At 37.9% G+C, this 16,884-nt stretch overlaps 1 protein-coding gene across 2 annotated transcripts in view; it reads right to left on the reverse strand.

Moving 5' to 3' along the window:
- The window catches only part of sorcs1 (sortilin-related VPS10 domain containing receptor 1), a 120,599-nt gene that overhangs the window by 64,256 nt on the left and 39,459 nt on the right, over positions 1-16,884 (reverse strand). The gene's annotated exons all lie outside the window — the stretch shown is intronic.

Raw genomic sequence — 16,884 nt, forward strand, 5'->3', positions numbered from 1 at the left:
TGAAATTGGGTCAGCTGAAATCTACAGGGAAAATAGACTGAAAATCTGATTCTCCCGGCAGTGGGATAAAAGTAAGGAATGTGAAATAATTTACTTTATGATTGAAGATTCTTATTTTTATTTATTTATATATTTTTAAAATCCATCGTACTTTGAGCATAAGAAAATGAGAATTGTAAATGTTGTTATTCTACTTTTACGTTTTTTTTTTTTTCCTTCCCTTCTCCAACATGTACCTGGGTTATAAAACTTCAAAAACTTTTTTCTAGGTCATTAGGTAAAGGAAAACTTTTAGGAAGGAACTTTCTGTGCATCTACAAGCCATCGTTTTTTTTTATGTATGTATTTAATTTTTTATAGTGAAGGTGTTACAGGCAAGGCACATATCAGAATTTTCAATGCACACAATAAACATTAAGTTATGGAATGCTGTGGGTGTTGAATTTGTGTTTCCGTATTTCACTGGAATACCTGGTTGGATCTCTCCCCCCCCCCCCCCCCCCCCCCCCCCAAAAAAAAGGAATCTGTCAAATGGACACATTCACGACCTTAATGCTAAAATAAACAGATTCTCTTGGAATCTTGATTTTATGAAGCTGATTGAACAGCATGATATTTCCAACTACACCGTGCAAAGAGGTGCACTTCTTTGTAGAATTATGCTACAGAAGCCCCCATGGTCACTTTGATTATTTATACATTCATACTGGCAACTTATCATGCGCAATCAAGGTTCTACCAAGTTTTTTTTTTTTTTTTTTTAAAGTTATTTTAATTAAAAGTGTCTCAGAAAGTTCAAGTCAGTGCAACCTTATCTTCGAGGAATCGCCCACAGGAATGAAAAACCTTAAATGTCTAGACAGACCAGTGAATGCTAATTACGAAGTATTTGGCTACATGCACTGGTCAGTGAAAAATCACACCTTTTCACATTTAACTTTTTTTTTTTTTTTAAATTTTACAGAGCTTGATTGGTCGATAGGAAGAGGTGCATCAGTGAAATGGAGGCACAGAGTAAGTCAGGAAATATTACTCTCTGTATAAAGAGGTACTGCATACATTCATTACCTGAAGGACATGGCGCATATGAGCCTTCTGTTATCCACATATGGAGACTAATGTAGGCGGCCATCAGCGAGTGTCCGTGTCAGATGGTCTCCCACTGGATCGGGCATATGCTACTCCTCAAAGCAGGCCAATTAAGCCTGTGTGTGCTTCTTGAACTATAAATAATACCTCCCTGTTAAGGTTGTTTAATAGGCCAATTCATTGCATAAAGATGCATTCTGTTTTACATAAATAGTGATAATTTACTTCAAATTAGTAACTAATATCATGTCGTTTTCATAAACTCACATCACATTAATTATTTTGCACATCGTGTCTGTGATGTAACTTGTAATTATTTTCTCTCTCTATCTGGACTTCCCACTAATTGAAGAAAAAAACAGAACACTGTACAAAAACACACATAATTGTTATATGTCTAGAACAAAATAATCCATAAATGCCCACAGAAATGTGACTTTGCAAAGACATATAACATTCATATTTGTAGGTCATTGTAGCACTGTAATGTGAAAAGTCTTTAATAAAAATTTTAGGCATAGCTTGGTTACATGCTAAGATTTGCTGTTTTCATCATTCTAGCCCAAAGCAAACACTGCTGACATATTATACTGCAAATGATCAAAAACAACCAAGATCTGAGTAAAAAGAATGTGTACAGGTGAATATGAGAGTAGGTCCCATTTAAATATGTTAATTTACAGGCAAATTTCTGGTTGAATGTCTGCAAAATAATCTGGAATTGATGAATTTGACCACTGTGTAGGGCAACATATTGGTGAAAGACACAGATGTTACTTAAAGGTTGCAGGTTCAAGTGCCAGGATTCAGTTCAAAGAAAGGAGATAATTCTTACAGAGACAGCATGCCCTATAGGTGACAAAAATCAGAAGAAATACCAGTGGTTGTATTCCATTACAGTAGCTATTTACAGTAGTTTTAATATTTCACTACTTTTCTTATGAAACAGATGCGGTTTAGCTAGATATACTGAAGAGTTTTTAATATAAATGAACTGACTAAATTTGTTTTCTGCTCTTCTGGGGCGTGGGCAGCAGAATCTTGCCAAAGATGCCAGGACACCCAAGCTGGCCCTGATATCTCCTATTAGAATGTCCTAGGTTCAGGAAACGGATGATGCTGGAATGGTCAGATTGCGCATTAGATAGAATAACTGGAAAGTGTGGCTATTATTTATAATGTTATGTGTTTATTTACTGTTACATAGAATTTATTTAGTAACTATCCATCCATCCATCCATCCATCCATCCATCCATCCATCCATACATCCATACATCCATCCATACTGTACATCGTCCAGTCACTAGTCAGCATAAGATACAATGCAGTACAACACCCTGGACAGGATGCCATTCATTCTGCAGGGTAAACACACAATCACACAATATGGGCAATTTAGGAGAAATGCTGTTTCACCTTGACCAGTGTTTCCAGTTCTCAGGGATCCACAGTCGGTCCATGTTTTTGCTCCCTCCCAGTTCCTGCAAAAATGTGGACTGTCTGTGGGTCCCCGAGGACTGGATTGGGAAAGACTGACCTAGTCCAACCAGGCACAGCACAAGGACAACCCCCAGCCCTGGTGGGATGAGGTAATGCTCCTTACTGTGGCTTACTTGAAGTATAAACATTCAAAATGTGTGCTTTTTATGGTTTGTTTTAACTAAATTACTGTTTATTTTGCATTGCAAATCCACCTTCCACATAACTTAATAATCATCTTCATCTTAACATGAAACATTATTAGTACAATATGCAGTAAACGTGACATGAGAAGCGTATTGATTTTTTATTGTTTTATTGGTTTTTGGCTGATTTCCTTTTGACTCAGATTGCTGGTTTTGAATCAATGTAGGACATTCTAGACACTAGAACTGGATGTCTGATTAGAAACGTTTTTTCTTCAATTTTACTCCTAGTGTTTAGCAAGTATTTTGTAGAGAAAGGGTATGGAGATCACTTGTGCCTAATTCATTGAAATGCTAAAGGTATCCCATCTGTTCGCAGATAAGAAGTGATGCCTTCATCAAAGGGCAACTACATCCAGAATTTAAAAAAAAAGTAACACGTTAGCCATTCCTGTGACTTGAAATAAATGTACAACAATAGTCACAACTCAGTCAGTGTGCAGTTAAAAAATATATCTGAATCTCACAGAAGCCTTAATACATCATAACACAACTTGGCAGGTTCCACAGGGACCTACCTCTGCCAGCTGGGGAGAGAGATGTTTTGATAAGCTGCCTTTCAGGATGTTCTTCCCAAACTTTAAGGTGTGTGTAAGGTCACGCCCTAAAGACCTGTCTGTTTATAACTTTAAACACAGTGGTTCTGAAGGCCCCATAATCACCAGGAGCACATTTGCCTGGATTGCATCATTCCTTTCCAAGACATGCCATGCATATGCCTTGAACTGTCAAGGACATCCCATAATGCATAATAATGACCTTGTCTGTCTGGTTGGGAAGAGTGTCTCCCAGGGTGACAATGTATCATTGGGTGTCCCCATCAAAGAGAAAAAAGAAAATATATCAGTCAGAGTTATACACTTGAAAAGCATGACGCACTTAACTTGGACAGTGAAGTCCAGGGGGACATGGTTTTAATCCATAACCATTTACACTGCTTAACTTTTCATAAAATTTCCTGCTGATCACTTCTGGAAGCAGACCATAACTTACCCACTGCAGCCTCTTGGTGTACTGTGTGAATTACTTAGTATATACACTTCCGTAATAAGATTGAATATTACTCAATATGTTTCTAACCTATCTATCTATCTATCTATCTATCTATCTATCTATCTATCTATCTATCTATCTATCCATCCATCCTTAATAATCTCATCAAAAATTGTATCTTATTAATGTCATTGGAAAATGAAAGCACACTGCTGTGTCTGTAATATTGACTTCTTCAATTAATCAGTGCATTTTTGAATTCTTAGTTTGATCCATTATCATACTATGAATAATGCATACTTGAGCGAGTGCAGGGGCAGGAAAAAATGCTTTTAAAAACAGGTTATTCCAAACAATAAATCACCGCTTAGTACCTTTCATGGGCGTAAGCACTTGACATACTTAATTCTAGACAGATTTATTCTAAAAGGATAATAGGAGGTTTGGGTCATAAGTGCTGGAACAAAGGATCCAACCCCCCCCCCCCCCCCCCCTCTCCCCCCCCGCCCCGTTCGCGGCCCCCATCCAAACTGGTTTGCACTCCCTCAGCACCCCCACCCCCCAGCATTCTGAGTTCAAACCAGCACAGGCAGAATGTCAAGCTTCGTTAAAGTTGCTGTTTAGCGTGTGTTCAGGCATTGTTCGGCAAATGTGCTGCAGAAAACAGAGCCCCACAGTCAGTAGATTAAACGCAGGGAGGAAAGGAGGGAACGCCCGGCACACCTTCTTAAGCACTTGCTACTCGCTTACTTTTTCAGGTACACATGCTGTGGCATTAGTAACACCAAACATTAGAAATGAAATTTCTGTAATGCTTAAGCACTACCATATTACTGATACATGCAGCAAACTAGCTCTTCGGTGGCGTACTTCTCTTTCTTTCCATGTTCCCTTGCCATGTATTCCATCCTTTGTTAGCTATATCACACTTTAACTAACACTTCCAACCACGAGTTCCAGGTAATTATGGCACGGCTGCTGATTAATGTGGGATGACTTCTTTTGTCCATGCAAATGTTGCACATTTTATTTATATAGCCAATACAAGCGACATGAATTTGCTCAGTTGGTGTTTTTAAAATGCAGACACAAAATTGATTGGATGAGACGTGCATCATGATAGTCCCGATGTTTGCCCTAGCAAGGACCAGCACCGAAAGCTTGCACATATTATGGCATTGCTACAGATTTGCCTTTAATTCTTGGGGATGACTCTCCATTCATTTCTATGGGGAAAACTCAAATCCCAACATGACGAACTTAACCCCTACTCAGCCCTAACCATAAGTAACTAAACTAAAAGACTTTTGGCATTTTTTTTTTTTTTTTATTTCATTCACAGATCTTTGTGGGAACCTGAAAAGTAATCCCCACAATGTCAAAAAATCAGGTTTTTATTACATTGAGGGGAACATTTCGTCCCCACAATGTAATATAAACATAATCCACATACTCATGCATGCATGCACGCACCCACACACACACACAAATTATGCCCTGAATTGTGATTACCTGAATTTATCATGTTATTCGCTCCAGCTGTGTCTGTAATCCTGGTTAATATGAAGGCCAATGATCGGCATCATTAAAGAAATGTTTAAATATCACTGAGTTTCACATGGCTTCCAGGTCTAGGGGTAATGGAAATACTGTGTGATCTGATTTTGCTAATTATTTAACCCTTTTTACATCTCGTTTCATGGCTAAGTTGTATTTTATCAATCAGAAACCCACAGCCTAAATTAAGGAAAAACTTAATTTACCGTTAAATAGAGGCAAAGATTGTCACACTGATACCGAGCAATATTTAATTCAAAGTGTACTCTGGTCAAAGCCTATTACAAACAAAAATAGGATAGTACAGGAGAGACTGATGCTATGGATTCGCATTTTAAACTTGTGAGTATTTGAAGTCAATCAATGAATAAAGTAACAATGCCTGAAACCAGAAAAGTAATAATATGTCTATTCAAATCTAATCATGTGAACGATTACATGATTGGCGCCACATGAATGTTTCAGAAAGTGTAACATCATATTTTATTAATTTTCAGTAATTGTGACCATGAAGAGTACAGGACATCACACTGATGTAAAACAGATGGATGCTTAGACTTGAACCTAGCCTCAAATGACTTAACATCTTAACATTTTGCGTTACTCAAAGAAAACTAGTAGCTATTCCAAACCCCATAACAGCTGTGGAAAAGCAATGAAAATGGGGGCAAAGTTAAGGGATTGGAACCTAAGAGTTATACGGCCGTGCACAGCGGTACACTGACCTGCCTGCATAATCAGGATGTCACGTTAAACTCTGTTCATTTTAATTGTAATTTTAATTGTTTTATTCAAACTAAAGTATCCCTTGCCCTCTTGATTATCTTAAGTGCTTATAGCTGCAAGACCCATATCAGCATTCAGGGAATGACCCACTCAAGCGAAATTAATTCAGGGGCTGATTAGAGAAAAAACAGGGAACACACGCGGTCCCCAAGGCCAGGGTTGGGAACCACTGGTGTAAGGTAAATGTGACAGCTACTCTCCACAGTAAGTGGAAGGATATTTTAAGCCTATTGAAAAAAACAGCTTGGTTGGTTTGAATACAGAGAAAGACCTTGAAATGAAAGTGTTAATGGTGACAGAAAGGGAACATCACCTGAAAGTTAACAGCAGTCTGGACAATTGTATCCTTGATCAAAGTGAAAATAAAAAAGGAACAACTCAAGATCATTTATCTGTAAAAGAACTGTAAAGATACGTCTTGCTTTAAAATACTGTATCCATACATTGACTGTCATCGGTCATCCAAGGCATATATGGGTTACTAAACCTGGCATGAAAAGACTCACCAGTACTAAATGATTTTATTCATTTAGAAGCAATATTTGCCTATTAGCTGTTATTATTTAAGTAATCGACATATTTGAGGTTAATAACACAGATGACATGAAAGAAAATGGTGCCATGTCGTATAGGAAAACCAATTTGTCTTCCTTTGGAAAAGGAATTTCATTGATTTGTTTAATTTCCCAAGTTTTTAAATGTAGTTGCTTGGGGCGATACGGAGTTAAAAGCCCCTCAGGCTCTCTCCGGGTACATGACAAGTTGGTGGTAACAAGCTTTTATCTTTTATCATTGGCCTCTGCTCCCATTATTCTGAATCAAAGGCATCCGATTCACATCACTCGCCTGTGATTAAATGTGATTAGGCTGGCTAAACCGCGTGTGCAGCATCAAACCCAAAGGACTCCTTTACTTAGGAAACAGGAATTCAGCATGAACATATTAACGTATTTAAATCTTCATTTAATAGAAGAAGATTTCACCGGCAACACCCATTATTACACATTCTTTACAGTAAAGTTCTCTACATACATGCATCATTTTTCTCATAAAACATTTATTTACACTAAACATAAACCATGAGGCATCAATGTATCGTCACGGATACACGGATTTCTATTTTTGCTAAGATTTTTTGCTATATACACAGCATGGAGGGAAATACTAAAAAGGCTATGTAGTATCTGATATATTTTAATTAGCTGACTTGATAAATGTATCAAGAATAAATCGAAATGCCTTAATCTTCCTTCTTCGCCTCCAAGGAGAGTAAGAAACACACATCTCATTTAATGAAATTCACTTTGCGAGAAGGCTGAAAATGCGATATACCATATACAGCAGTTACTACTTAACTGTTTTAGCCCATGCTTTTAAATATATGCCCTCCATAAATATCGTTCATACTTAAAATTTTCTTTGCGCTGTCTGGTCAGTTGACATGTCATATTTTGATGCTAATTCTAGACTCCAATGTGTGATGAACGAATGCTGTCAGGCAGGCCTATTTCATGATTGCAGAAAAACAGAACTCTAAATAAGGCTGTAAATGGGTAATGTACAGCCCAATTCAATTTAAAATGTTAATTAGGAGTCCTGGACCTCAAAGAACTTTATAAATGGTGATGACATTTGAAAGTAATGAAACGGGAATTTTTATGACAGATGCATCACATCAGGTCTAATCAGTGGCGTAAAATGGCTCAGCACACTGTCGTTCCCCTGCCGTTTGAGCCTTACTGCCATTTCCAACTTCCTGTACCTCCCCATGCAATCTGAGTCACAGTCAGCCACACACAATAGCTCCCCCAAAGCAGAAATCTTTGCCAGCATTTATGAATTTCATGATTCTTGGGCACCGCTACTGTAGAATTTTGCAGCATCTACGAATGACTTCTGTAACACAATACATGCCTAAACCATGATATGGAAATGAAAAATAGCACAGTGCAGGGAGATAAACTCCCATAGAGTTTTGAAATGTTGAATGCAAAATGCAGTTGGCCGTTGAATTAAAACCAGTATAATGCAGAAAAATAAGCTTATCCTCTCTTCCCCCTGTGATGACTTAAAAAAATAAAAGTAGATTGACATTACTTTTATTACTCCACAGATATTCGTGAATGTTACTCAGTAATGCAACTGCTGGGCATTTTTGAAGCAAGTTAAATGTGCAATCATAAAATCAGTAGGGAAACATGTGAGCTCACATCTGTGGATCAATACTCAGGAAAAGAGTCAATCTAGCAATTCCAAACAACACAGCAAACGACAATCCCTTGAGCTAATTCCCTGTTTTCAATAATCCCAGATATTTTAAAAAATGTATGAGGTGAACCGACACTCAGCAAATATGGAACATTTCTTCTCTCCTAGAACATAACACGTCATTATTTATTGGCCCAGATTCAAGTGAGACAATGAAACACATCTTGTCCATATGATATAGGATATGTATGAAAGCAATGTGTCATTTCTTGCAGTTCGGATATAAGATCCACGTAATCCTCTTGGGATGAAAAGTATTGCATTCATCATTGTCATAAGCCACAGTGTCAAAGTTTGTCTTGGTAGGTGTTCCGTAAACTCTTTCATCACACTTATCATGAAATCGAAATACTCAATTTTCTAAAAAAAAACTGTATTTCAATTAATTCAAGAAATTATGACTTTACTACGAATTACTGCTACTTGGCTGGAGTTCCAATACTCTGGATATACAGTTAAAAGATGGATGGATGGATGGGCTTTTGCTATTGTTTAAAAATGTTCATTCTTGTTGCATTGCCCAAACAGAAAATATATTCCGTGTACAATGGGCATGTTTTCATTATTATGCACCACCCTCAATATGTATATGTTGAAAATTACATAAATTCTATTATTGCTTACAGCATAGTAGTAATAGCAGGCTGTGACTTGCTTTACATGCTAACGATCTTTGCTAAAAATGTTACAAAAAGTAATGTATGAGAGTCAGGTAATTAAATATATTTGCGAAAACACTGTGCTACAGTACACAAAATATGCTAAGAATGTATTAGCAAATTGCTATACAAAGCACTTCCATTGACCTATTACTAATTCCTATTACATATAATCACAGCCCATGCTTGACTGCTTTGCACTGGCTCACTGTCTCTTAAGGGAAAAGGGAATTCATTACTGATCACAATTTTGAGTAAAAACACTTTATGTTCAACGGAAAGAGGCCTTTGCTTCTATCTGTTTCTTTGATATCAAATAAATATTTTGATGTTAAATTGCCATTAACATGTGACATGAAAATCTAAAACTCAATTATTATATATGGAAATTTGTATTTATTTCATTTTTCAGAAGTAAGGATTCTTCAACATGAACTGATTCCAAAAAAAGAAAAACATTAAGTGCCTCTTTAATCCTCACCACCAAACTGAGAGAGACCTTTTTCCAGTCATCCATCTCCAACTGTTTATACATAGGGGGAGCACTCTGGATGGGATGCCAGCCCATTACAGGCCAAACACTCACACAGTGTGGACAATTTAGAGATTAAATGCATCTTTTTTTTGACCGTGGGAGGAAACTGCAGCACCTGAAGGAAACAACACAGGGGACCATGGAAACCCCACATGCCGAGCGGGGGCGGTGTACGCAGTCAGAGCGGGTGCGGTGTACGCAGTCAGAGCGGTGTACGCAGTCAGAGCGGGGGCGGTGTACGCAGTCAGAGCGGTGTACGCAGTCAGAGCGGGGGCGGTGTACGCAGTCAGAGCGGTGTACGCAGTCAGAGCGGGGGCGGTGTACGCAATCAGGGCGGGGGCGGTGTACACAGTCAGAGCGGTGTACGCAGTCAGAGCGGGGGCGGTGTACGCAGTCAGAGCGGTGTACACAGTCAGAGCGGTGTACGCAGTCAGAGCGGGGGCGGTGTACGCAGTCAGGGCGGGGGCGGTGTACGCAGTCAGAGCGGGGGCGGTGTATGCAGTCAGAGCGGTGTACGCAGTCAGAGCGGGGGCGGTGTACGCAGTCAGAGCGGGGGCGGTGTACGCAGTCAGAGCGGGGGCGGTGTACGCAGTCAGAGCGGGGGTGGTGTACGCAGTCCAACCTGGTAAGTGTGAGGTGACATTGCTGCCTACTGAGCCCCCTGAAGTCCTTTATATCATTATTATTTACGTTTCATTTCTGCAGTTAAGTAGGCCTGATGACCGTGGCAGCTTTAATTTTATTATGAACAGGAAGATGAGTCAATAACAGCATCTTTGATCTTTTCTTTCCATCTGAAGTACAGTTATATTTAATATAAATCTTCTGGTACATACAACTGTTCCATCCATCCATCCATTCATCCATTATGCCACAGACATTTTCTCATTAGTGCGATAACTCAAAATGTATTTGACAGATCTTTTTCAAACTTTGCAGACGCATTATATAGGTGAATATGGAATCTGGAGCACATAAAACTATGAGGCTGATTGCAGCAAAACTGATCCAGTGATGCACAGTGACAGCTAAGGGATGGACAGCTTCAGACACTCCATCTTGGTAACATGATGACTCAAAAAGTATTTGACAGATCATTTTCAAACTTGGCAGACACATTGTATGGGTGAAGATCTGGAAATGATCAAATTGGACACAAATTGCACCAAAACTGAAGCAGCACCGCATAGTTAGAGCAAAGAGGACAGCCTCAGGCACTCTATTTCACTTCTCTTCAGTATGATAACTCAAAAAATGTTTATTAAAACTTTACCAAACTTTGCACACACACATTGTACGGGTGGATTAATAAAAACTGCACAAAAGTCAAAGCTACCGGCAAAATCATCAGTAGCATTCTGTTAGCCGGTTGATGATATTTATCATGGGCTACTTGTCAGAATTTATTGTGGGGGTGCCCCATCCCCACGTTGCAAATTTTTCGTGGGAGAATTTAATCGTGTCACATTGCCTTAGTCCTAGCCAGAGACGGCATATGAAAGAACAGCCGCAGGCACAGATCTGCAGAGCCTGATTACACTGAGACAAGTCAGATGAAGTTGGGCTTGGCCTTTTTGTGTGGAGAGGTGGGGAGAGTGTGTAGGGTAGGCTTGGGCGATATTACGATAATATTTTTGAGATACCGTGGTATTTAACGTGGGGGTGTGGGAGGGGTAGGGATTAGATGATGGAGGAAGTGATGGGGTTGTTTAGGGAATACATTGTTGTTTTTCGGACAGCATCTAGATTTATCTCAGTGACACTGTTACATACAACTGATCCGTTTCTCTGTCAATCCATCCATCATCTAACCATTTATGCATCATGGGCTACATATTACCGTTAGTTAATTAATAAGAAAATATGTAAAACAGACTTAATTATTACTTTGGCATGTGCAATAGCTGTTCTGAATCAGAAGGAAACATTTATTTGCAGTGTGGATGTGAATACCCAAGAAAGACAAATTAACGTACAACAATGATTCACCTTGTAATTAATTTTCTAGCTTCCTAATCCTGCCTTATAAGCACTTAGAATTAAGATACCTCATCAATAAGACTGTCTATATATTTACACAGTGTAATTAATAAAAGCCTGATAGATTGGCTTGTCTCTTGAAATGTCATTGTTTAGAAAGAAATATACCATTTCTAATCTCCAATTTACTCTGTGAAGAACAAATGGAAAAATAATAATTATATTATATAATCATTTAATCATTAAATTGCAATAGATATTATGTTGCAATTAAATGATAATTACTGCCTTTTCTTGATAAACTGGCTAAAATTAATTCAAATGTTTTCTCCTTTTTTACGGAGGCATAGCTTGTGAGTATAAATATGGAGAATGCTATTGTGATATTCAAAATCATATGAATATGATTAGAAGACCTATTAGTATTCAGAGAGGCAAAAACATGTATAAATTGTCAAGAAACAAATAATTCACATATGAAATATAAATATCTATTCGAAGACAGTACTAACACAAACTTGTAGCCTCTCAAAAGAACAGTATGTGTCAGTCAAAGTTTTCTGTTCAACGAGGTAAATATATAAAACAATAAGACAAAACACAGAGCGCTATCTGCCCACTGTGCGGTATCAAAACAACAAAACAAAACATTTCACATAGGTGTGGTGCCATATCAGACCTGAACTGCTAAGATGCTCCAGCAAGTTGGAATTATTCAGGACCATTGGACAGGTTGGTCTACCATGTCACACAGAGAGCTTAAGACCTCTGCTCTAACCTTCAGACCTGCAGAGTAACATGCTTTGTATCCTGTCCAACAGTAAGGCTACTGAGCTGGACTCTTGGAGAGCAGCAGGTGAGTGACAGCCTGTTTAAAAGATTGACCTTTAATAGTGACAAGTGCTGTTGTGTTGTTTTTTCATTGTAAACAGATTTCTATGCAGATCTCAAATGGGCTGCAGCCAGACAGTAGCCCAGTACTTATTTGCCTTTCCAAGTGTCTGTGTGTGTTTTAATGTGATCTCAGTTATTTTTATTTACTGTGTTCCCAGAATTGCCCTTGAGTGCAATAATTGCTTGTTTGTAACTGCCTTTACACCCAAGAATTTTAGCAAGCTTAGCTGGTGCAAATATTATTTTTTGAAGACTCTGTTATGGTTGGCTGCTAATTGAAGGCATATTAGCTTGCAGTCTAGATGAGAATGCTAAAAAATAACAGATTTAATCCGAAAACTTGCACAAACAACTGTATTTTGCAACTGTATTTACCCCATTTGTGCAGCTGAGTTCATAAGTAATGACCTACAGTATGCTGACCTAAGCATGTATTTTATTAAGCATAAGAAAGCCACCATGATTTGACTTGTAAACTCTAAGCTTAGAACGTTCACGTAAGCACAGTTTACAAATACTGCATTCAGCTAACCTTTCACTGACTAATAAGTATAATCAGTTTTGGCGTCAAGGACACTTATGTCCTTGAATTGAAATTGTGATGTAAAATAGGTCTTCCAGTGTATTTAGTGAGACACAGTGGTTTGCTTTACATACCTGTTAGTGATGTATATGAAACATCTTCTCCACTAAACTGATTTTGTATATTTAAAAGGCAGTACACAGGACAGACCTCTTTGGATAAATTTAAATATATCAATTCAGTATTGACATTTCAATATCAATGCCTTTTCATGTATGTTTACAGGGTAATAAATTGTTTGCTTAAGGAGTATTCTGTTAACATTATTTGTCTCAGTATGACTCATAGGTGTCTTGAGAGGCTTTTGGGTGAGATGCCACACAAACCACACCATAAATGCATTATAATATCAGATATTATGTTATATAATGTTTATATCTAGTCAGTAGTGTCAAGCACAAAACCAATCTCAACTTAGGTAAGACAGATGTTGGTTGGAAAGAAGGCAGACTGATGAGGAGATTTCACTCTCTGACAAGACAAGCTTGCAAACAGACACCATTCAAGGTACAATTCTGTCTTGGGTGACAGTCAGCCTTGCAGGAGAACTTGTGAAAGTTGGGAGTGACATCATTTGCTTTCAACAGTGCATGATTCTTAGGTGTGGACTTATTTTTGGTGCTTCCAGTTCACAGCCATAAATCCTCATGTCAATGTCATTTTTTTATTTTGTACTGCTTGTAACATATATCTGAAATATATATATTAGTAACTTCATGAACACAAAATATGTTTACAAACAACAGCTGTACATGATACATTGCTATGTTAGACTGTTTTAAAAATGAGTAAAAATAGATTTATTAAATAAAAATACAGCTGTGAATACTGTATTTCCAGAATGAATTATAAGAACATTGAAATCCGGGTCACTGCTCAAAATGCACATCTGAAAGCCCTTAATTATTGAGCAGCAGAAATGTCCATGAACTTGATGAATGGAGATGGCCTTGCACTTATTAAAACTTTAACTAAACTAACTGAACTAATTCCTTAAGTTTTAAACTTGTTCAAACATTAGAAAAGGGGAAACCTATTAACACAACAGACAATTAGCCTACACATATCTGATGATAATTAAAATACAGCTAAATTAGGCATTTCTTGGTGGGGGACACAAAATAACAATTAATTACATTAGTTATTATATACCCTAGCTGTTTCAAAGAAAAGAGGTTGTCTGGCAGCCTGTGGATATATTTGAACTATTCCCATTGGCTTTACATACTCAACGCCAAGCTAACAAATTATCAAAAGATAATCAGAGTTAGTCCTAGAGGAAGGTTAATATGAGCATATTTACAGGTAACACCTTTTCCCAAAATAATAAGATGATAGCTAACAGATAATAGCTCAAGAAAACAAACAGACAAACAAATAAATAAATAATGGGTAATGATATCAGTTTTCATTTGTTTTTGTGGTTGTTTTGGTCTGGGGTTAATAATATTTTGCATGAGCAAGTGATGTAATGGAAAGTATCAACAAAGACATAGAAATACATCTATACTGTATGTCTTCTGTATGTCCTACAGCAGAAACCTGGGCTTGATCTCCTTTGTGCTGCAGTCGTCTGTAGATTGGCTCGCTTCTTGTCAGAGTTAGATGGCCAAGTTCACCTCCCTCTCTCTGCACAACCACTATAGGTCTACAGTATAGGGTAGGCGCCTACAGAACTACAGGTGGAATTAGATTGGCACTGTTCACCTTCAACTGAAGTACATTTCCCAATTAAGTATACGACCCATAAAGTGAAAGGAAATGGGTGATTCTTACATCAGATGTGTGTTTAAATTCAAATTCATATAATTCTAGGTTCTCTCATTTCAACATACATTGATATATCTATAGCTCAATATTTCAATATATGTTTGTTTCTTAAATGGAAAAAGTTCTAAAATGACATTCTAAATGTTTCAGTTTAAATACAATAACTTTAAGTTAAACAGTGAACTACTGTATCATTTGAAACCTTGTAACAGCAAAGATAATGAATCTATTTGCATGTGATTTTCCACCTCTTGTATTTGCTCTGTTTACATAACTTATCAGTTGTATGCATATGCTTATTTTAAGCATACATATGGTTTGACTTTCAATACTGATGATTAGCTTTGATTGTGATTCCGGGAGCAAATATGTACAAGACTTTACAACATATAAATTAATATATAGTAATAATATTGATATCCATCCATCCATCCATTTTCCAACCCGCTTATCCTTCTGGGTCGCAGGGGGTCAGGAGCCCATCCCGGAAGCTATGGGCACGAGGCGGGGAACAACCCAGGACGGGGGGCCAGCCCATCACAGGGCACACTCACACACCATTCACTCACACATGCACACCTATGGGCAATTTAGTAATATTTATATTGTGAACAATTTAAAAAACAGGCTGCCTAAAGTACTGCCTAACTGTTTAATGAACTGTAGACTCAATATTTGAATATTTGGTTAAGTAAATGCATAAAAATCAACAACACCAAGAACAAATTTCTTCTCTAAATAAGATCAGCATCTATTTATGTGGCATTCTCTGTAATTTTGTATTTGTTTGTAGCACAATGAATTTGAATTGTTCTTATTTGTTAGTTATTTTATTGTTATTTATTTATATTTAATTTATCCCAGGTTTCATTCTTATTTGTGTCCAAATCTGCATCTTTGAAATGCTGTAAAACATGCCCAGCAACAGAGGGCAGCCGACTTGTCTTCCTATGATTCATGTACTCAGCTGCACCCACGCCCTTCCCTCACTGTTGATAAACTGGCACTGCTCAGGAGTTGATGAAGGCAGACTTGATGAACCTGTGAGCAGTCAAGGAATAAATCCCAGCCAATTACCTTCATACCTTCGCAGGTGAAATATAGTCCGTTTATCCCACTGCCATGCACATTGACCGGCTGATGACGCAGCCATGACTTGGAAAGTGGCCAGAGTACGAGGAACGAGCCTCAACTGACTGAGCTAGGTATCTGTTGTCTATCTATCTCCAATCTCCTTATCCAGGGAAGGTTCACAGGGAAGTCTGGAGCCTATCTCTGGCAAAACACAGGGCTGGGGCACAGCCAGAATGGGACAGGGCATGTAAAAACAGAACATATACCATGTTGTAGGCAAAAGGCAATGGGGATAAGCGCAGTCACTGTGCCATCCGTTCATTCATCCATTTCTGGGTGGGTGGATGGATGGATGGATGGATGGATAGATAGATAGATAGATATTTCAAAACCTGTTTTAAGTCTGCACAAAAAGCAAGAATAAATTCATTCATGGCCACAAGATATCGGTCCCTGTTGTCACCTATAACATATTACGTTGCATATTATAATATTTTCAGGCAATTGGGTGATGAATGATGTATCACTGACGGTGTACTTAGGGGGCTTACGTCTCAAGAGCAGCTTTTCAAGTGCTGCACAAAGTTCCTAAAGTCAAGACCTTGCCAGGGAAAATTAATTTGATCCCCAGAGAAGAACAACAATACGTGAGAAAGGTTTGCCATCTTTTTTTTCTGTGCAAGTAGGGCCAACATTTCCAGCACATATTTACATATAGAATGACCACATCAAAAAAATGTAATAACTTTAAACATTTGTACATTTAGTTATGACAAAGGTGGTTCCGAAGCACGTATATAATACTGTACAAACAAAACCTCACTCACCTGTATTACTTCACATTTTAACAGAAGTGACTAGAATGCAAAACAGACATACATGCAAAAGCAGTTTAATGGACTGTGCCACCATCCACAAAAATTACATGTAGGTGTTAATAATAGCTTGCCACATGCCAGTGGTTCAGTTTTCTGTAACTGTTATTTTACACATGTAATGCACATCCTGTC

This window comes from Paramormyrops kingsleyae, chromosome 20 (assembly GCF_048594095.1).
Source record: "Paramormyrops kingsleyae isolate MSU_618 chromosome 20, PKINGS_0.4, whole genome shotgun sequence".
Taxonomy (NCBI): domain Eukaryota; kingdom Metazoa; phylum Chordata; class Actinopteri; order Osteoglossiformes; family Mormyridae; genus Paramormyrops; species Paramormyrops kingsleyae.